General features: G+C 40.0%; 1 protein-coding gene and 1 pseudogene across 6 annotated transcripts in view; one reads left to right on the top strand and one right to left on the bottom strand.

Annotated features, from left to right (window-relative positions):
- Nucleotides 1-3951, bottom strand: part of KDM4C (lysine demethylase 4C) — a 418681-nt gene extending 414730 nt beyond the window's left edge. For 4 of the 6 annotated variants that reach the window (XM_070794206.1, XM_070794205.1, XM_070794207.1 and 1 more), the window contains exon 1: nucleotides 3778-3951. The gene's annotated coding sequence lies outside the window, so the exon portion shown is untranslated. Of the gene's footprint in view, nucleotides 1-3274; nucleotides 3415-3777 lie in introns of those variants that run through there. The other 2 variants (XM_070794204.1, XM_070794203.1) reach the window with 2 other exon arrangements.
- Nucleotides 3952-4140: 189 nt separating this feature from the next.
- LOC139184433 (acyl-protein thioesterase 2 pseudogene) lies at nucleotides 4141-21110 on the top strand (annotated as a pseudogene).
- Nucleotides 21111-21334: the final 224 nt, after the last annotated feature.

The raw sequence follows: 21334 nt of genomic DNA on the forward strand, positions 1-21334 counted from the left end.
GAAAGAATCAAAATGTAATAAAAGCTCTATGTTGAAAAGCTATAGTAAAATCTCATCGAGGTTATCAAAAAAAAAGTTAAAATGGCAATTACTGATGATTTTTCTTTTTCCTCTAAAGTCTAATAATAAACATGGTTTATTAGAGAACAGATTTTCTTAAAAATATGGATTTGGTTTTTTCTATTCATAAAGGTCCTAGTGATACACAGGAGAAAAATCCAAAGATGCACATATACACAAAGAAGACAAATTAACCATATTCCCATTGCCTGGAAGTAACCACTTTCAATATTTCACGTGCAACTTTTTCTGTACATACATGGGGACAGAAAGTAAAGAGTGATACACAACTGATGGTGTAACTGTTTAAGTCTATAAATGAGATTACAGAACACGACTATGACTGGTATGGGATTGAAAAAAGACTAATTTAAAGGGATAACTGAGCTGAGCTATCTGAAGGATAAGTTGTAATTAAGAAGACAAAGAACACAGGCTGTTACAGTAGTAGTGGAAGCAGAGGGAACACGAGCCCCAACCAGCCAAGGAACTGTGGAGAGGGAGGAGACTGGCTGGGCAAAGCCTGGTTAGGGCTGAGAGAACTTGATCCTTGGGGAAAGAACATGTGAGGCCACTGAAAGAGAAGCAAAGTAGACAGACTTCTCAAAGTAACTGTCCCAATTACTCAGGTAGGGAAAGGATTAGGCCCTGCAAGTGTGGACTTAAAAGGACCAGCATCCTCTCCCAAACGGTATAAAGGGTTATCTTGGGGAGTGGAGAGGTGGGTGAAGCTGCAAGGAGAAAAAGATAATAATCCAATATTTTAAATGTATCCTTTAGGCTCCATAAAACCTTCTGGATTGGTAAAAATAAGGAAAATACAGTGACTTTAACTATGTCACAGCTCCCAGGAAACTCATATAGAAATAAAAAAGGCTTGGGTCTATAGAAAAGAAAAGAAATGAAGGCAGGGAGAGAAGCATTAAGTATTCATATTACCAAAAAGAGAAAATACAAACTTTAAAAGATTGAAAGCACTGCATCAGACACTGAGTTTAAAGAGCATGGAATATACATATTTTATATCTCTAATAAACATACAATAAATACATCAGTATCAAGGAAATAATCATTATGACTATTACATACACAAAAAACACTGGGCTAACAGAAAGGGACGATCTTGATGACATCCACACAAGAAAAACATAGCACTAAACTCAGGACAATGCCACACACAGAGAATTCTGCCTCTAAGAAGTGGTCTTTGCTTGGTAGAACAGGAAAGAGCCAAAACAGGACCCTCAAAGCCTTGGAGGAAGCATCTCTCAATACTCCTATCCCTACTTGCTCATTCACTCATTCAAGAGAAAATGTTTAGTCCAGCAATTCCAAGTAAAATAACAAAATTTTTAAAAAATGCATCCATACAAAAACCAGTTCGTGGATGTTCACAGCATTATTTATAACAGACAAAATGTAGAAACAACCCAAATGTCCATAAACCAATGAACAGACAAAATGTGACATATCCATACAATGGAATATTAGCCATAAAAATGAATAAACTATTGAAACATGCTATAACATGGATGAACTTTGAAAATATTAGGCTAAGTGAAAAAATTCTAGCCACAAAAGACCAAGTATTATATGCTAACATTTATATGTAAAGTCCAGAATAGGCAAGTCATTAAGACACAAAACAGACAAGTCACTGCCTAGGGGCTGGGGTGGAGACTGGATTTGGAAGAAATGGACAATAACTAATTGGAAACGAATTCTGAGGTGATTAAAAAAAAAAAGGTCTAAAATGGACTGTGCTAATGGTTGCTCAATTCGACGCATATACTAAAACCATGGGGAAAAATCCATTTTTAAATAGGTGGATTTCACAGTATGTGAATTATATCTCAATAAAGCTTTTATTAAGAAAGAGGGTATCTGGAGCACCTGGGGCACTATGGCAAACTGCTGGAAACAAAACAAAGAAAATACATTCAATCACACACAAAACCTGTGCTCAGACTATACCTTTCTACTACAATAGAAAAGTCAGTCAACAAGCAATTAGAAAACAATGAGAAATGCAAAGAATTCAGACTGTGCCCCAGGAACACTTAACTTACTCCTGGGTGATTAAGATGTCCAGAAGAGAACTCAATATAACAGATTTTCGTCCTTAAATTGAAAAGTCTAAGAAATTAAGTACCTGTTCCCAGTCTCTTGAAATCTGCATTCTCACGGAATGTGACTGACAGCAATGGACTGTACCTGTTGTATCTGTGCACGTGCAATGTTTAAAATACGTTTTTAACTTTACAAAAGCAACAGATTATAGTCTGCTAATAAAATGAAACAACTCTACTATTTAAATTGTACTGTCAAGTTCGTGAGGGTGCTCTAATGTGCAAACTTTTCACAGCACCTTAAATTGGAAGAAAGAGGGCCTTAAAAACCCGAATTACCATGAAATACATTCCAAAACAAAGCCTGGGGGTTTGGGAAAGGACTAGAAAGGTGGGAAAACGTGACTAAAGATCAAAAAGAACTGAGTGCTACGAAGTAAAAATGGATCTTTAAGATTTAAAGACACTTATTTTCAACCACGACATTTTGAAAGTAGAATATTGGTAACTGTTGTCAAAGAAACAGCGAAGCTGAGTTTCCTGAGATTTTAAAAAAAAAAAAAAATACTGCAAATTCAAGTGGGTGAAATGGAGCAAAGTTTGGTCTGAACGTAGGTGAACCGACCCTACCAAGAAACTTCCACGAGGGTAAGGGTGGAACGATTGCAACTTTTAACCTATACTTACGAAGCAGCGGTTGATAAATCATCCCGCAGGGTAATTTGCCAACTGCTTTAAAAAAAAAAAAGTTTGTCCCCTCTTCTCTAGGGGGGAGGAACCAGACAAAAAACCTCCCAGGCATCGCCCACAACCAAGCCAGACCGTGCAGACGTGCGTGGTTGCAGCTCAAGGGAAGACTGGCTCCGAGTTCACCCGGAAAGCATCGGAATCGAGCCCTGCTGGTTTCATTGGCTTAGCCCAGAGGAAAACCCCAAGCTCGAGCCGGGAGCCCCAGCCTACCTGGCTCCTTTCTTCACATTCCCACCCCTCGCCACGTGCCATGCCTAGCATTCCACGCGACCCGATCCGACTTATATTTATTAAGCACCCACTGTCTACACCGCATCACGGCAAGAAGCACTGCAGGAGGAAATGGCCCCACACCGGAAAAACCAAAAGGACAGCCACAGGGGCTAAGGACGAACCCAGGAGAGGGGTAAGCTGCCTACGGTGGGGTGGTCTGGAGAGGAGCCTTCACCCTCACGTCGCGGGTCGAGACAGTCCCAGGGAAGAAATGGCCCCGAGGGGCGCGCCAGGCCCGGCCTCCCCGGAGTCCGCCGCAGACCGGGCTGGAAGGGGAAAGGTAAGGAGTCGGCATTCCCGAACCACCGCGCGCTCCTCTGCTCCACCGAGCGCGACCCCGACTCCGGTCCCCGGGAGAACGGCTAGCCCGGGGACCGAACCCCCGCGAGGGCCGGAGCAGGCTGTCACTGGCTCCCGCTTCCCAGCCCTGCGACCATGGCTGGCCACTCTCTCGCCAGCGTGACAGCCACGGCGTCCGCGGACCGAGCGTCTCCGGCCCGGCGTCTCCGCTCTGCCAGACGCCGGCACCCCCTGCTGCCCCGCGCGGAGCGGGACAGTACCGGGAAGACCGCCCGGGCCCCTCCCCCCACCGGCCCCATCCCCCGGACTCCGGAAAAGCGGTTACCTGGCGCGCGGGCGGGGGCGAGGACACGACCCCGAGGAGGAAGATGAGAAGGAAAACGGTGGCCTCCGGCCCAGGGAGATTTGGGAAATTTGGAAGACTTGTTCCGCACTGGGTGACAGCTGTTCGCTGCGCACGCGCACCCGACCCCAGTCGCCCGATCACTCCGCCGCTCCTCACCCTCCCGTCCAGGGCTGGGAGGCAGCGGCGAAGGCGCGCGCACGGGGCCAGCCGGCTCTCCCTGCGCGAGGGCGCGCGCGTCGTCACGTGACCGCTGGGGCCCGGCACTTGGTGGGTCACGTGAACTTCCAAACAGCTTAAAGGTGCCAAGCACCTTCTTGCTTCGGCTTAATCTTTCGCACAGTTCTTAGGCTAGGTTCGCTCGCCGCCGCGCTTCGTGTTTTCGGGAAAGGAACATGTCCTCTTTTGCCCAGAAGGGGAAGATACTTGAGCAGAAGGAAGAGACAGGTGCACAAAACCTTGCCTGGGAGCGCGTACCGGGTTCCTGCAGGGTTGGACCTGATGAAGTCCACGCGCCACACGTCGCCCAGGGCTCCGCCGCGGGCCTATGGCGGTCCCCGGCGCGCAGACGTCAGAGTGGCGTTGCCATGGGTGGGGCCTCGCAATGCCCAGAGGAGCCTGGCTAGGATGTTTCGGCTTGCTGCTGGGCAGCAATGACAGGGTTTTATGGCTGAGACTTCTGAGCCTCTAGACCGACATGGGAGGTCCCAAGTAGGCTAAAGGTGTCTGCCTGCCAACCCCTTAACAAGCAACTCAAGCAAGAAGCTTGTTATTAGCCGAGAGGAGTCAAACTGTCCCGTAATTCAGTCACCTACGCGGAACAAGTCCCACCCGGCGCAGGTGTGCTCTTGAGTTGAAGAGTCCCGAGGTGACCCCAATAGGAATTAGGAATGGAGGTCACTCAGAAACATAGGATGACAGCAGTATGGCCTGAATTGTAACAGGAAGTTCAAGTGCCTCCGGACCCCTCAGAAAGTAGTTAAACTAGCTTGCTACATACAACTTGTTACTCCTGAGCTGTACCTCTGCCTTACAAGATGTGCGAAAGAACCACACAGACCTTAATTAAGCGTTTGCACTACCAAAGACAGATGGCTGAGTACCAGGTGTTTTGCAAAGCTGAACAATTTTTTTTTTTTTTTAACTTCCTGTAGAGACTCCAGCTGGGTCCCCTGTGGCGTTTCTCCTAACGTCCGGCTAAGATTGGGCGGAACCTTACACTTCTGAGCACACTTGTGCTGTCTTATATGCTGTGTTTTCTACTGCAATCCACTGATTTTTGCTTTTTAAAATATCTGAACAGGTGCATTTACCGCACCCTGGAAGTTTTTTTCTCACCGGAAGGAGCACTGCAAAGGCAGGTGAAATATGGGTGATTAAGTAAAGCTAATGGGATTATTGGGTCACCACGTTTCTTTAGTCATTAAATTTGAAACAAGGTTTAGGCTCCATTACCCACATAGGTACACGTCTGAACTTCCCTAACATGTAAACTCAACTGGGATTTCTCCAACTGTGTATACTATGAGGACCACAACCTTCCTTACAAGTCAATTGTATATGCTAAAACAATAACAGTCATTTAGGGCTTACTGTGAACTTGATATTTGTTTAAAGAGCTTCACATATATTAACAAAATTAATCTTTATAATCCTGCAGTGAATAGGTATTATCTCCTTGTTACAGATATGAAAACTGAACTGAGATTAGGAAACAGCTACTAAACACCGGGGTCCTTGGAAGCCATATACTGCATTGGACTAGGAACCTAGTACACCAAATTAAAAGTCTGGAAACCTGAATTCCAGTCCGTTCACAATTTGAAGACAGGTAATATTCCACAAATAACATTTGTTGAACACAGTAAATCAAGACTGCTTTTTTTTAATCTGAAAAATGAGGGTGACATACCAGCTTTGCTAATTTTGAGAATTTTTGAACATTAAAGAAGGTGATGTACAATGTCAAAATACTTCAAAAGCTGAAAAGCATTGAATCTATTAATATTAAGCGCTTTAGTTTTGGAAACTGAATTCAGCCTACTAGAAAATCAACTAGATTCATGTCACAGAAGACAATGTTGTGTCTTTCTTATACTGAAATACCTCTATTGTAAATTATAATGAAAATTAAAATTTTAGCCATATAGTAGGTTAATTTATTTGGGTGAAATTAAAAATGCCAGTTGTAATAAGATGGAGTTTGTATGATGGAAACATAGATTTTCTTTGAAGCTTATGTTATGTAAACTACTGTTCACCTCAGAGACAATACTAGTAAATTTTTTAAATATGTATAATGCAGCAAATTGATAAATTGATACACTACTAAATAATATAGTCTAATTTTAAATATATTTAAGTCCATTCGACCTTTGAAAATATAAAGTATTAAATAACTAATACTCATTAATGTTTCTATTTATCATTATCACATACATGTCTGTTACTTATATAGGTACAATACAAACCAACCAATACTAGATGTTTAGATGATTTTTTAAAGTGTTACAGTGACTATGATAGTGAGTACCTAACAAAATTAGAAATCTTGGTAGCTGTTCTCTGTGTCCTGTGTTCTGAAGCTCAGATCAATTTATCTCTTATGAGGATTATTATAGAAGTCTCCTAATGATCTCCCTACTTCCAATGCATTCTCCACCCATCCCGTACCCCTGCAACCCATCTTCTGTACTGCAAGTCAAAATTATCCTCCTGAAATAAAAACTGGATCATGATTCCACCCAACTGAAACACCTCACTAATTTCTTATCATTAACAAAGCTTTTCAGTCTGAGTCGCAATGGCCAAAAAGAATATGGTGACCAAGGATGTGGGGATAGACACTGAAGTGAGTCAAACCTCTGTATGAGCTAAATATTCAATCAGGTTGGATACCATTATGTCTTAATAAAAGACACCTAAAATTACCACTTAAAATATTTAATTTTCCTTTTAAATATTTGAATAAAATTAAAGTTTGGGGGTGATATGTCATTTTTTTCCCTAGGCCTCCAGTTCTGTGTGTGTTTCATAAGGTGGGGGACTGGGGGAACAAATGAGGTAGTTTATGTTTTCTCTCACATCAAGGAAAACATTGGAACTTATTTTATGACATCTAATCATAACACAATAAAAAAATATTTATTTTTCCAAATAAAAATAAAACTACATACCTAAACCGAAGTTGCAAACTCAGTATATATAGTTGTCAGTTTCAATCAATCCTTTTTATTATGTATTATTGTTATTATTGCTGTTTGTACTGTTTTATGTTATTTGTACAGGCTTTGGATAATGATACAGCTATGAATAGGACAGAAGTGGCCTTCCTCTCATGGAACACACAATAAAGCCAGTGAGATACCAACATGCATCTACAGAAATGGCTAAAAATAAAAACTGACAAACACTGGTGACAGTGTGGGGGAACAGAAACACCAGTAGAAATATAGGCTTCCCTGGTGGCTCAAGAGGGTAAAGCGTCTGCCTGCAACGCAGGAGACCTGGGTTCGATCCCTGGGTTGGGAAGATCCCCTGGAGAAGGAAATGGCAACCCACTCCAGTATTCTTGCCTGGAGGATCCCATGGACGGAGGAGCCTGGTAGGCTACAGTTCATTGGGTCACAAAGAGTCAGACACGACTGAGCGACTTCACTTTCACTTTCATGCATCAAACACATACACAGAAAGTTTTATAGCATTACCCATGAGGCTCAAGCAGGGACCCAAAAATCTATTAGCAGTTAAGTAGAGATGTAAATGTCAGTACAGTTCTACAATGGAAAACTATCCAGCAATAAAAATAAATGAATTATTGCTACCCATAACAGAATGGCTAAATCTCACAAATAAAATGGTAAGTGAAAGAAGCCAGACCCAGAAGAATACATGCTGTGTTACTCCAGCATGTATTCTACTTTTAAGCATCCATCTAGTTTTAAATGTGTTTCTATAACATTTAAAAGTAGATAAAACTATTCTATGGTGTTAGAAGTCAAAATAATGGTTACCTTTGAGAAGAAAGGGATGGAACAATTGGGGAGGGGAAAGGAACCTCTGGGGTGCTGCTTATGTTCTGTTTTTTAACCTGGATGATAATAATTGTATAATTCATCAAGCTGTACACTTATGGTTTGGTTTATGCATTTTATATGTGACATTTAAAATTTAAAGATTTTCAAATATTTAGTATGTTAATTTTTATATATTTTTCTAATTTTTGTGTATTTGTTATAGCAATTTTCTTACCCATTTTGACAAATGGACTTTCCAGGTTGATTTAACTTGCTAAACAAAGGGTAAAACTTCTGAACCTTCCCCTTCCTATTGAACGAAATTTTTTGTTGATTAGAAAGAGGAAAACATGAAGGGAAAAACAAATGAAAAGGAGACCAAGCTACTTTTTCTATTGACCCTTAAGAATCTCTGTAACTGAAGGAGTTTTCTTTTTTTGTTTCCTTTACTTGGGTAGTTTTATCAGGGTTGTCAGTAACTCACTATGAAAGGTAATACTCCATTACAATAATTATGTTAGTTTAATTTTTTTAAGCTTTCTCAACCATATTATATCTCAGCCCTATATATACTGATATTTCAAACCCTTTTTAGTTGCAGGCAAACAATATACAGGCATACCTTGGAGAAAATGTGGGGACTGTTCCAGAGCCTGCAATAAAGTGAGTCAAATGAATTTTTTGGTTTCCTAGTGTATATAAAAGTTATGTTTACACTATACTGTAGTCTATTAAGTATGCAATGTCATTATGTCTTTAAAATGTACAGACTCTAATTTAAAAATACTTTATTGCTAAAAAATGCTACCCATCATCTGAGCCTTTAGTAAGTTGTAAATTTTTTACTGGTAGAAGGTCTTGCCTCAGTGTTGATGGCTACTGACCGATCAGAGTGGTGAGTGCTGAAGGTTGGGGTGGCTGTGGCAATTCCTTTATATAAGACAACAATAAACTTTGTCACATCAAATGATTCTTCCTTTCACAAATAATTTCTCTGTAGCATGCAAGCCTCTTTGATAGCATTTTACCCGCAGTAGAACTTCTTCCAAAATTAGAGTCAATCCTCACAAATGCTACCACTGCTTTACCAACTAAGTTTATGTACTAATATAAATCCTTTGTTGTCATTTTAACAATCTTCACAGCACCTTTCTCCAGAGTAGATTCCATCTCAACAATCCACTTTCTTTGTTCATCTGTAAGAAGTGACTCCTTATCCATTCAAGTTTCATCATGAGGTTACAGCAATTCACCGACATCTTCAGGCTCCACTTCTAATTCTAGTTCCTTTACTATTTCCCAACACTACACCTGCAGTTCCTTCTTCCACTGAAGTCTTAAACCTCTCAAAGTCATCCATGAGGGGTGGAATAAAATTCTTCCAAATTCCCTTAATGTTGATCGTTTGACCTCTTCCCATGAATCTCAAATGTTCTTGATGGCATCTAGAATGCTTGATCTTTTTGAGAAGGCTTTCCATGAGTCGACTTTGTCCAGATCCATCATAGGATAACTATTACCACAATAGCTTATGAAATGTATTTCTGAAATAATAAGACTTGAAAGTCAAAATGACTCCTTCATCCATGGGCTACAGGACAGATGTCATGTCAGCAGGCATGAAAACAACACTAATCTCGTTGTACCCCTGGATCAGAGCCCTTGGGTGCTCAGGTACATTGTCCATGAACAACAATATTTTGAAAGTAATCTGTTTTCTGAGCAGTAGGTCTCCACAGTGGGCTTAAAACATTTAGTCAACCATCTTGTAAACAGATGGGCTGCCAACCAGGCTTTCTTTTTCCATTTATACAGCACAGGCAGAGTAGATTTTGCATAATTCTTAAGGGCCCTAGGATTTTCTACATGGTAAATGAGCATTGGCTTTAACTTCAAGTTACTAGCCACATTAGCTCCTACTAAGGGAGTCATTCTCTCCTTTGAAGCTTTGAAGCCAGCCATTGACTTCTGCTTATTAGCTATAAAAGTCTAGATGACATTTTCCATTGTAAGGCTGTTTCATCTACCTTGAAAATTTGTTTAGTGTAACCACCTTCATCTTAGCTACATCTGAGTAACTTGCTGCAGCTTCTACATCAGCACTTACTGCTTTGCTTTGTACTTTTATGAGATGACTTCTTTCCTTAAACCTCATGAATCAACCTCTGCTAGCTTCAAATTTTTCTACTGTAACTTTCTCACCTCTCTCAGCTTTCATGGAATTGAAGAGAATTGGGGCCTTGCTCTGGATTAAGCTCTGGTTTAAGGGAATATTGTGGCTGGTTTGATCTTCCTTCCAGACCACTCAAACTTTCTCCATATCAGCAAAAAGGCTGCTTCACTTTATCATGTGTGTGTTCACTAGCATAGCACTTTTAAGTTCCTTCAAGAACTTTTTCTTCACATTCACAACTTGGCTAACTACTTTGCTTGAGAGTCCTACCTTTTGGCCTATCTTAGCTTTTGACATGCCTTCCTCATTGAGCTTAGTCTTTTCTAATATTTTATTTAAAAAGACACACAGTTCTTCCTTTCACTTGAATACTTAAAGACCATTGTAGGGTTATTAATTGGTCTAATTTGAACAGTGTTTTGTCTCAGGAAGTAGGGAGGCCCAAGGAGAGGAAGAGAGAAGGGAGGACAGTGAAGTAGTCAGAACACACACAACATTTATCAACTGTTTGCCATCCTATATGGGGATGTGGTTTGTGGTGCCCCAAAACAATTATAACAGTAACATCAAAGATCACTTATCACAGGTCATCATAACAAATACAAAAATAAAAAATTCAAAATATTATGAGAATTACCAACATGCAACACAGAGACACAAAGGGAGCAAATTTTATTGGAAAAATGGTATCCATAGACTTGCTCAATGCAGAGTTTCCACAAACCTTCAGTTTGTAAAAACTGCATTATCTACAAAGCACAATAAAACAAGGTATGTGCTTTTAATTGTTTTTAAATATAAAGGGGGATGATTTAAAAATATTTTTTCTCCTAAGTTTGTTGACATCACTTCTGGTTAATAAGGAAAACAGCAGGTCCATTTCTGATAGCATATGACAATACCATGTGCATGTCAGTCAACTGCTTTGGTGTATAAGCCAGAGGTTTAATGGAAGAAGGTGTATTGCTTTACATTGTAAACCCCAGAAAAAATTATGTGGAGTAATAAGTCTATCTTATATTTAGCCATTAAATACCATATAATTTCCAATGTATTGGAGTGCATCTGATTTATTACATCAATCTGTGGAGAAGAACTATTAATTCACTCATTCAAGCTTTATTGAAATATCCTAGGAAATGGCACTCTGGTATGAATTATACAAACAAAATGTTCTACTTGGTGGAGAAATTGTCCCTGACAAAATCAGAAACAAATTCTGCTTTTTTAAAAATACATGTACATATTTGAACTAAGTGTCATCATAAGTTAATACTTACTTTCCACCAAAAAAAAAAAAAATGCTTAGGGATCTTCAGCAAGTTAATTTTAACTGAAATACTTTTGTTTATATATTTTTTAAGTGCTCACTCCCACTGTGGAAAACTGGCATTGCCTGTTAAAGTTGAACATATGCATACCCTGTGACCCAGAAATTTCTCCTCCCCTAAGTCTGCATGTATATATAGATCAAAATACATGTTAAGAGAAGCATTATTTGTAATTAGCAAAATCATATTACTAAAGATAAAAGGGAAAGGTCAGGATTTATAGGTTTAATAACCATAGAACAAGCCATATATTTCAGGTAGAGGCCAGGTAAGATACTTCTAGGCCTCAGGTGGAGCCACAAATAAAAGGTAGAAGAAAAGTTTTAGGCCCATGAAGTCCCTGTGGTGGGAAAATGTGGTCAAAACCAACCAGGAGAAGACAGAAGTTCTGCTAGTAGTAAGCTTGTGATGGGTGAACCTGAGAGGGGTTGAGATTTGTACCAGAGTCAACAAAGACATCTACTGTGGTGAAAGGGGAGGAATTTAGGGGAATATTAACTGGCACCATATCAGGGTCCCAGTCTAAGTACACCTCTTCCATAATGATCATAAAGTACTTGTAATTTCACAGGATATCCTGAATCACTAACAGGTATAAACTTAAAAGATCCTTTCATTGAGAGAGACATCAGATATGCTACTGCTACTTTTATAGTCTCTGATTATAATAGAAATTAAAGGATTCTGCATCTTAGAAATGAAACTGTGTATATTAATTTGGAAGAGACCACAAAATGTTGCTCTAACAATACTTGGTTTTCACAGCATTGTTGCTGTTCAGTCACTAAGTCATGTCCAGCTCTTTGCCACTCTGTGGGCTGCAGCACGCCAGGCTTCTCTGTCCTCCACTATCTCCCAGAGCTTGCTCAAACTCATGTCGATTGAGTTGGTGATGCTATCTAACCATCTCAAACTCAAGCCCCTTTCTCCTTTTGCCTTCCATCTTTCCCAGCACCAGGCCTTCCGTCTTTCCCAATGAGTCAGCTCTTTACATCAGGTGGCCAAAGTGTTGGATATTCAGCTTCAGCATCAGTTCTTCCAATGAATATTCAGGGTTGATTTCCTTTAGGATTGACTGGTTTGATCTCCTTGAAGTCTAAGGAACTCTCAAGAGTCTTCTCCAGCCCCATAATTCAGAAGAATCAATTCTTCTGTGCTCAGCCTTCTTTATGCTCCAACTCTCAAATCTGTACATGACTACTGGAAAAACCATAGTTTTGACTATATGGACCTTCACTGGCAAAGTGATGTCTCTGCTTTTCAATATGTTGTCTAGGTCTGTTTTAAATTTTCTTCAGGAGCAAGCATCTTTTAATTTCATGACTGCAGTCACTGTCCACAGTGATTCTGGAGCCCAAGAAAATAAAATGTCACTGCTTCCACCTTTTCCTCTTCTATTTGCCATGAAGTGATGGGACTAGATGCCATGATGTTAGCTTTTTGAATGCTGAGTTTCAAGCCAGTTTTTTCACTCTTCCTCTTTCACCCTTATAAAGAGGTTCTTTAGTCCCTCTTCACTTTCTGCCATTAGAGCAGTATTGTCTGCATATCTGAGGTTGTTGATATTTTTCCTGGCAATCTTGATTCCAGCTTGTGATCTGGCATTTCGTATGATGAACTCTGCATAGACATTAAATAAGTAGGGTGACAATATACAGCCTTGTCATACTCCTTTCCCAATTTGGAACCAGTCAGTTGTTCCACCTCCGGTTCTAATTGTTGCTTCTTGACCTGCATACAGGTTTCTCAGGAGATAGGTAAGGTTGTCTAGTACTCCCGTCTCTGTAAGAATCTTCCACAGTTTGCTGTGAACCACATAATCAAAGGCTTTCACATAGTCAATGAAGCAGAAATAGATGTTTTTCTGGAGAAATGCATATTAGCCATTTGATCTCCAGTTCCTCTGCCTTTTCTAAATTCACCTGGTACATCTGGAAGTTCTCAGTTCACATACTGCTAAAGCTGAGCTTAAAGGATTTTGAGCATAACCTAGTGAGGATGTGAAATGAGTGCAACTGTACAGTAGTTTGAACATTCTTTGGCATTGCTCTTCTTTGTGATTGGAATGAAAACTGACTGTTCCAGTCCTGTGACCACTGATGAGTTTTCTAAATCTGCACGTATTGAATGCAGCACTTTAACAGCATCATCCTTTAGGATTTTTAAATACCTCAGCTGGAATTCTGTCACTTCTACTAGCATTACCAATCTTTTAAAAACTCATTCCTCTATTAAGTTCTCTCTCAGAAAGGTGGTTTGCTTCATCTCTCCAGCAATAGCGTTTTCAGTATCACAAAGATAAAAAAATCATAGGCTTTTTTTCTGCAGAACAAAATTCTGCCTTATAAGGTATTTTCATATTCTATAGTTTCCCTCTACTTTATCAAACTCACTGAATTTAAAATATTAAATTTTAATATTTCTGTTCCTCTGAACCTGACTGCTCCTAATCTTTCTTTTATGCTCAAATATTTCCAGCAAGAAATTCTGTCTGATCAATGAGTTCAGTTTTTGGCTTGAAGCTTTATATTTCCTAGGGACTTTGCACAGTCTACAGTGATCAAGTATCCTGTTCACCTTCCTTAAGTGCTCTTCCAATCATGCATAACTGATCTCTCATAACTCAGATAAAGTTGTAAATGGTTTCTCTCCTTAAACTGTTAAAATAGCTTGGGTCCCGGCAGGGTCAGCCGACGGGGGAAGAGCACGTGTCTGTGCTGGAGAAAGAGGAAAATCTCCCTAGAGGTCTTGAAACCCCCAGGGAGTGGAGGCCCCAGTCGTGGAGCCCTGCAGTATATATGTGGTAACACCATGTCTGTGCCCCTGCTCACCAACGCTGCCACTGTGTCTGGAGCTGAGCAGGGAACAGCTGAGGTTATTTTTTTAAATGGACTCGGAGACACGGCACAGCTGGGCTGACGCCCTCTCCACCATCCGGCTCCCTCACCTCAAGTACATCTGCCCTCATGCACTCCTGGTTTGGCCTGATGGGGCTGAATTTAGATGCGCCAGAGGATGAGGCTGGCATCAAGAAAGCAACAGAGAATATCAAGGCCTTGATTGAGCATGAGATGAAGAATGGGATCCCTGCCAATCGGATCGTCCTGGGACGCTTTTCACAGGGTGGAGCTTTGTCCCTCTACACAGCCCTCACCTGCTCACACCCTCTGGCTGGCACTGTGGCATTGAGCTGTTGGCTACCTCTGCATCGGGCCTCCCCCCAGGCAGCCAATGGTAGTGCCAAAGACCTGACCATCCTTCAGTGCCGAGGGGAGCTGGACCCCATGGTTCCTGTACGGTTTGGGGCCCTGACAGCCGAGAAGCTCTGGTCCATTGTCACACCTGCCAGGGTCCAGTTCAAGAAGTACCCAGGTGTCACGCATAGCCCCTGTCCTCAGGAGATGGCAGCTGTGAAGAAGTTTCTCGAGAAGCTGCTGCCTCCTGTCTAACCAGAGTTGCTGTCCTCCAGCACAGTCCCCCTGCTAACACGGGACTCAGCATGCATGGCACAGTCTTGGATCTGAACCAGTCGAGCCCCTTTCTCACCCTTCTGGACCCATCCTCTTCCCACAGGCCTCTGGGGCAGACAGGTCAAAGCCTGGCCAGGCCCTCCTTCCTGGTTTCTGCCCCCTGGCTGTCTGCCGCTGGGGGTGGGCTGCTTTCTTATCCCATTTCCCTGGAGGTGGGGCCCTCCCTGCAGCAGCAGTATTGGAGGGGCAGCAGGCAGCGGGAGAAAGGGGCCCAGCCACTGACCCACTCACTCAGGACCTCACTCAGTAGTGCTGCTTTGGGCCCTCTCCGGTGACCTCAGGGTTTGGCCCATGGGGCCCTCCCAAGCCCCACCTCCTACCCTCCCCCGCCGCCCCCCCCTCCCCGACCCCACCCCGCAACTGATTCTGCCCAGATAATCGTGTCTCCTGCTTCCATTCCAGCTGCTTCTCAATCATGAATGTGTCCATGGCCCGACCTCTGGCTGCTGTGGGCTCCCTGCCCCTGCGCAGGAGTGCGGGTTAGGGGGATGAGTCTTTCGAGGAAGCCTCACCTGATGTGGGGGCTGGGCCCTGCCTCGCCATTACCCTCTGTTCCCACAGGCCTGGAGCCTACAGGGCTGGACTGAGGCTCAAGGTCTCCCCCAGCTGCTTCACCCCACATTGTCCCCACTCTAGATCTGGGGGAGCTGGGGAGGAGTCTTCTGTTCCATGAAGTTTTGGGTGTTTTTCTTGTTGTGTCCTGGATTCCAATAAAATTAAAGAAATTGCTTCAACTCTCAAAAAAAAAAAAAAAAAAAAAAAAAAGCTTGGATCTTTGTTATATTCATTCTCTGTTATAAGTTGTAAAATATGACCACAGATTTCTCCCATGCGCCTATGCAATGACTACTCTTCCTTCCATCAAGAGGTTATCTATTTCCCCACTCTTTGCATCTGGACTCTTACTGTAACTTGATTTAATCTGCAGAATGTGGTAAAAATGTTCTGTGACTTCCAAAACCAGATCTTAAGAGACAGTGCAGCTTCTCCTTTCACCTTATTATGCTGCTACCCTGAGACCATCAAAAAAGGAAGCCAGCCTAACCTTTTAGAGAATAACGGTCACATGGGAAAGAAACTAAGCTCCCAGTGGACACCACCAAATGTCAGACATGTGAATGAAGCTACCTTGATCTTCCAGCCCAACTATCTTTCAGTTCAGCCATCTTTCAGCTGAATGTTTCTGTACCAGTTAACTCAGGTAAAACCAGCAGATAAACTGTCGACCCATCCAGAGTATCATTTAAAAATAATATTAAATCATTGCTGCTTTAAGCTACTAACTTTTGGAGTTATTTATTATGCCACAATAGATAATTGATAGTATATATTTTTTTTTCACTCTCTCACCTTGGTGATCCTCTGCCCCTCCATTATTTAATTCAGAAAATACCATTTATTTTCTTTTTTTTTGGCTTCAGTTTCAGAACTGATCTGCTCATAATTGATCTGTGCAAAGCAATTATTCAAAACTTTAGCATCGTCACTTTTATGATCAAGAGATCCTTTCCTCTCTTTTGGAGACCTCTGATGTACTTTCAGTTTTTCCTGCTTTGCTTATTTCAACTTATTCTTCCTGTCACATGACAGAATACACTTAACTTTCTCTTTAAGTAGTTTTCCTTCATTAAGAGATATCTTATCTCTTCTAAAAGTAGCTTGTGCTTAGTCATATCTGACTCTGTCACCCCAGGAACCATAGCCCACCAGGCTCCTCTGTCCATGGGATTCCCCAGGCAAGAAAACTGGAGTGGGTTGCTATTTCCTTCTCCAGGGGATTTCCCCAACCCAGGCCTTGAACCCACATCTCCTCTGTCTCTTGCATTGCAGGCAGATTCTTTACTGCTGAGGCACCAGGGAAGTTCTCCTCTAAAAGGAATACTAAATTCTTCCTCAGCATTTTTCTATAAATTTAAAACTTTTGTACAGATTTCTTTATATTTTTGTCTTAGTTTACACCATAACAAGCATATTGTTCACTGGATTTAGATTACTTGCTAAATGTTTCCTGATTTTATCTAGCCCCTTCATCAGAGAGATTCACTTCTATTTTCTTGGCTGTCCTCTTCAAGTGAGTCCTTAGCTTGTGAGGCTATTGATGTTCCAGTATCTTTTCAGAAGCTTCTGGTTTTTTCCTTTCAAGTAAGTGTATCCTTCTCAGCAATTCGTGTTTAGTTACTTGGTATATTCTGTTCCTTTTTGGAAATAGCACAGCATCCCAGGACATCCCCTATAAATTCTGCAGGTCATTGTCTAGTTTACTATAGCAGCACAGGTCTTGGTCTAATTCCCTAGGGCGCCTGTCTAAATCCTTCCAGAAAATAAAGGCCCTATTTCTAAGCTGTGATTGTTTTTGGAGCAGTGGTTCTCAAAGTTTGTTCCAGGAATTGGCAAGGTTAAAATTGTTTTCATTATAATACAGAAATCTTATTGGCCTTTTCTGCTGTCATTCACAATGGAGTTTTCTGAGGCGACAACTAGGAGTGATTTCATCACTGCTCTGAAGGCTAATGGAAAGGCAACTATATTATTGTATTTCAATATTTTTGTTTTAAAACCTGATATAATATCAATAAATGTCAGTGGGTAGACCCACAAAGACAATTTTCAAGAGTATTAAGGGGGTCGTAGGACCAAAACATTTAAGAACAGTATGAGAGAACATACCGTTAAGAAAGGCTGAATTTTCCTTAACTGTCAGTTCTTAGAATGCTCCTTTGACAAGTCCCTCCTGTGACACCCTTTCCTTCCTTAGCGCATTTGATCCAGCAGAAGGGTCCCAAACTGCTGCTGCAACTGCTCCCAAACATTAACGTACAGAGGAAAATTCTGCTTGAACCCACAATATTTCCACTGTTATACTGGCATAGGCCTATTTATCAATGGCTTATGAGCCATTGATAAACACCACATTATACTGTTATACTGGCATATATACTGGCACGTTATACTGGCATTAAACTGTTATACTGGCATAGGCCTATTTATCAATGGCTTATGAACTAATTCTTGTTAAAGAAACACCACAGTTACAGAAGAGACTAACATTAGTTTACTTCCATTTTCCCACACCCCTCTTCATATTTGCCATATCTTTTGCCAAAGGTTCTCCATTCACCTGTTGCTTGGCAGACCTTAAACTCCTACTACTTTTTTAAGGAGGTCACATGTGAACTAGATTCTGGGTTCTTCCAGGTTTGGAAATAAGTTTTTCCAAAGACTGTCCATAATAAGACTGCAGAAGCCAGCCTACCTCCTCACCCTGCCCCACTCCACCCCTCCTCTTAGAGGTGACATTATTATTTTTTTTACATGATCAGACTTAGAAAGGATTTCACATCACTGAGTTTTTTAGCTACTAGTTCCACTCCCACAATTAAAAAAAAAAAAAGATTAGCTGCAGATTCTATATAGAAGGCAGAAAATTTTGTATTTTCCCTTGTTCTAACTTCCTGTAATTTAACAACAGCAAACAAAAGAACAAAATAAAATAACCATGAGACTAAAGGTGCAAACTCTGTGTAATCCTTGTAGCTCAGTAACTCAGTAAATGGGTATTCATTGAACCTACTTCATACTCTGAAATGTCAGAGATGCTGGTGATAGTTGTGTACAAGGTAGGTATGGCTTTGCCTACATAAAGTGCCTCAGTGATGCCTCTGAGAAGGCCAGAGTCCCCACCGATGACAAAAACCATTTCTGTTGACCTAATTTCATTAGCTGTACTTAAGAGGATTAATTATCTAGCAGCTGTACTGTTTAGTCTTCTTGATCCTTTGTTATTTTCATATTGGGAAATCTTTTGTCAGCACCATGTTTTCCACAAGAATATATTTTCATGAAATCTGTATCTAACGTTTGATGCTATTTCAGCTTCGTTTTCCTTTTTTTATTCCTAGACTTTGCATAAACTATTGGAGAACATCACACAGGCTCAAACTGAGGGACATTCTATAAAATCAAATGGGGTTAATTGCCTCCTAAAGCAACAAAGACAAAATACTTCATAGGATTTAAATCAGTCTCACAATATTATATTCCCAATACCTAGGATACAATTTAAATTACGTCACAAACGATGACATGAAAATCTCAGTTTACATGGGAATGAACAGATGTCAAAACAGAGATCACACAGATGCTGAAATTGTCTGATAAAAAATCTAAACCAGCTATTAATAAAAAGCTCCAAGTAAAGGCAAATACTCTGAAATGATTGGAAAGATAGAAACTTAGCAAAGAAATAGAAGATATAAAGAAAACCCAAAGAGAAGTTTTAGGGTGGGGAAATTAGGAAGATGGTGAGGAAATTAGGAAGACGGTGAGGCAATTGGTAAGATGTTGGTCAAAGGGCATAAATGTGCAGGTAGAAGATGGATAAATTCTGGGAACTGAATACACAGCATTGTGACTATAGTTAACAATACTGTATTATACACTTGAAAGTTTCTAAGAACTAGATCTTACATGTTCTCACCAGAAAAAAGAAATGAATATCATGTGGCATTAAGGAGGTATTAGCTAATGCTACAATGGTAATCATATTGCAATATTTAAGTGTATCAAATCTACACCTTAAACTAATACAATGTTATATGTCAATTATAGCTCAATGAAAAAAAAAGAAAAAAGTTAAGAAGACACTTTTAGATGCTCTTTTTATCAGGTTCTCTTGGGGAGCAGTTATTTCCCAGAGAGCAATAGTTCAAATATTCAAACAAAAAGAACTGAACTGGAGAAAAAGGAATACAAAAAATAAAATTAAAAAAACAAAAGAAACAAAACAGAATTATAATTTATCAAAAGGATGAAGCTAAAGGCTTCTGAGAATATATAATGAAATCTGAAATATAAAATGTTTCACTGAAGAAGTGAAACATTTTCCCCTAAAGTTTAAATTGCCCTTATGGGATGCATATATTTAAACATCTTAGAAGGGAGATTTAAACTTTGAGAAGAAACATATCCCAGTAGACATCTCAAAAGAACTGAAAATTTAAATAACTAAAGAGAACCTGAGATAGATTCTTTACTACATTTGATGTTTTAAGTACATGTGCATAACTTCATGGCTAAAACCAGCTGTGACTGGCAAACAACTGCCAGTATCAGCACAACTGGGCAGTGAAGATGACTGTAAAATCTAGGGGAAAAGAATAATTAGCATTTCCAACCCAGTTACTAATGTAAAAGAAAAAAAATGCTAGAAGATAGTATCGTTCTTTAAATAAATTAGGCAAAAGTGGGTTTGTTTGTTTTTTTTAATTTAGAACTGAAAATATAACAACAACACAAAAAAATACCTTACAGAAGAATGTAACAGAAGAGTCATGAACTTGAGGACAGATCAATGGATACAATCCAAGTTGAACAACGGAGAAAAAAAAAAGATTCGCCCCCTGCCAAAAATGAACAGAACTTCATGCATCTGTGAACAATACATAAGGGCTAACATTCACTTCACTGGAGTTTCAGAAAGAGAGGAAAGAGTGCATTATTGTGTGTGTGTGTGTGTGTGTGTGTGTGTGTGTAAAATGGCAAAAAATTTACCAAATTTGGCAAGAAACAGTAAGCTATAGATTTAAGAAGGTCAGCAAACATGAAATAGGAACACAAATGAACTTGAATCAAAATACATTACAATCAAATTGCTGAATACTAAAGTAAAGTAAAAGACAAACACAATCTTGGAAACAGCCAGAGAATAACAATGCATTTGAATAACAGATTCAAATGACTGTGGAGGCAGAAGGAAGAATAACATTTTAAAGTGCCAAATAAAAAGATGTCAACTCAGAATTTCAAAATTCTATATCCAGTAAAAACATCCTTCAGAAATGGAGATGAAATAAAGACATGCTCAGATAAAAGGAAACAGAGAATTTTTTTGCAAAAAAAAAAAAAAAATCTGCTCTAAAAAATTGCTAAAGAACATTCAGATGTGAGGAAAGTACTATCAGATGGATGTAAACAACATAATTCTAAATAATTCATAGGTCAAAAAGGAAATCTCAAATTAGAAAAGATTTTAATTTGAATGAAAATGAAATCTGAATAAAACTGGGAAGGAAACACTTTAAACTGAATGAAAATGAAAATATATTACAAAATTGGTGAAATTCAGCTACAGTAATGTTTAGGGGGAATTTTATAGCATTAAATACCTATATTAGAAAAGAAGAAAGCTTACATATCAACAATCTAAGACTCAAGAAAATTAAAGGAACTAGAAAAAAGAACAAAATAAAGCCAAAGCAATCAGAAGAAATAATAACAGCAGAGATAAAATTGAAAACAGAAGAAAACAGAAAATTAATGAAACTAAAAGGTGGTAGGTCTTTGAAAAGATTAAAAAAAAAAAAACTAATAAATATCTAGCAAGATTGAAAAGAAAAAGAAAGAATTCCCTGTCAGTCCATTGGTTACAACTCTGAGCTTCCACTGAAGGGGCCCTGGCTTTCATCCCTGGTCAGTGAATTAAGATCCCTC

Source organism: Bos indicus, chromosome 8, assembly GCF_029378745.1.
Source record: "Bos indicus isolate NIAB-ARS_2022 breed Sahiwal x Tharparkar chromosome 8, NIAB-ARS_B.indTharparkar_mat_pri_1.0, whole genome shotgun sequence".
Taxonomy (NCBI): Eukaryota; Metazoa; Chordata; class Mammalia; order Artiodactyla; family Bovidae; genus Bos; species Bos indicus.